Raw genomic sequence first — 1,768 nt, 5'->3', positions numbered from 1 at the left:
AAGCTGGTAATATAATTTAATAGCAGACCACTGGGAGATGTATTAAAATAGATGCTTTAATTCAAAGCAGAGTTGGTCTGAGTCAGTGTGATGGAGTTTCCCTGCCTGCAGTTCTGCTGGTGGTGACAGCCCTCCCCACCAGTGCTGTGCTTCCATCCCAGGGGCTGTCAGACACCCCTCACTTCTGCTGGTTGTCCCAAGCGTTGGTGCTCCAACCACAGCCATCGCTGGGAGGGTACAGGAACACTCTTTTCTTTCCCCATCTCATGTGGTTATTGTGAATCCCTGAATCGCTGCAACCCACTGCCTGTGTGTGGTGCCTTCCAGCTGCACGAAATGTACCCCAGCTCTTTGCCTGAGGGTGATGAGCTGTCAGGTCTTCTCCTGCACAGCTGTATTGTCCTGTATCCGTTTGTGTTTCTGCCTTCTGCAAAGTTCAGAAAGCATGTGCTGGAAACCACCGGCACAATCAGGATGCTGTCCTGTAGGTCCGTGATTCAAAGGTTGTGGATGAAGATTACCTGTGTAGATCACCTGCCAGAGCAGCTAATGGGGTTTTACATTCCAGGTTTTGGTGGCAGATAAGTCAAATTACTGCTGTGAACACTGGAATTACTCTGCTTTCCTTTCCCCATTTGTCAGCACTCAGTTCATGAATTAATTGTGGAGAACGGAAATACTGTGGCAAACCTTCTCCCTTAGGATGGGATCTTAAAATATCAGGTGGTGGTTTTCCAGTTGGTTACCTTATCTTCTGTGATTATAGCACTGTGGTATTGCAAAATCGATTCAGCACTCCTGGTATCTAAGGTGATGTCATGTGTCTTCTTTCCTTTTGGTGTTCCAGCTTTGTTGCCTGTATTTTGCCTCATTTGTCAGCTAGGAGAAAAGGAAGAGGAAATAAACCACCTGCTTTTTAAAGGCTGCATAATTAGCCAGACCTTGGTAGTCTTAGGTAAGAGCTGCTGGTTTAATCAGTTGCCCAGCAGGCTGGTCACCAGCAAGTTACTAATTAAGACATTTCAGAAATGCATCTGGTTCTCTTTACTTCAAATGTATCATTAAAGCACCTATCCCAACTCCAGGGCTGCTGCTGGCTAATTAAAAACAATCAAATTCAGATAAAAGCAGCTGTGGAAACCTGCTGCCTTTCTCCACCCCGAGCGAACTGCCCACAGAAACCAAAGGCTTTGCTTTCTCTGCAGCTCCTGCGGTGTCCACCCTGGTGGCAGTGCTCTGAGCTCTGGCAGCACCAGGAATGTGGGCTCCTTGTGTGCAGGGGGTGCTTTTCTTTCCCTTTCTGCTTAATACAAACCTGGAGCAGGTAATCTGCCACTGAGCCACGTATCCAGGTGCCACGCACACAAGGCAAGGTTGCATCCCGTGGTGGTTTTGCAACCCTGGGATGCAGTGTGTGTTGCTGCTGTGGGGGCAGCACTTCCTCTTCTGATGGCACAAAGCACAGTCAACCCCCAGCATGCTTCCCTGGGGCTCAGCTGTGCAGCCCTGTGCTGTCAGCTCAGAAGCTGTTCCCCTCTCTCGCAGGTCTGCCAGAGGCTTCTCTACCACTGCCTGCTCCAAGTCTGTGGTACAGAGAAATGCCTCCCATGTGGGATTTCCCAGCAGCTCTGGGCACCAGGCCCCAGCACCCCATGTCACAGCTCACACAGGGCAGCACAGGAAGCTGGAGCTGGGCAGGCTGGGGCCAAATGTGCCAAAACCAGGCAGAAAAGTTCTGCTTGCTCTCTTTTCTTTTTTTTTCTTTTTT

Source organism: Meleagris gallopavo, chromosome 30, assembly GCF_000146605.3.
Source record: "Meleagris gallopavo isolate NT-WF06-2002-E0010 breed Aviagen turkey brand Nicholas breeding stock chromosome 30, Turkey_5.1, whole genome shotgun sequence".
Classification (NCBI taxonomy): domain Eukaryota; kingdom Metazoa; phylum Chordata; class Aves; order Galliformes; family Phasianidae; genus Meleagris; species Meleagris gallopavo.
The sequence above is the reverse complement of the archived record's forward strand: the minus strand, read 5'-3'. Positions refer to the sequence as shown.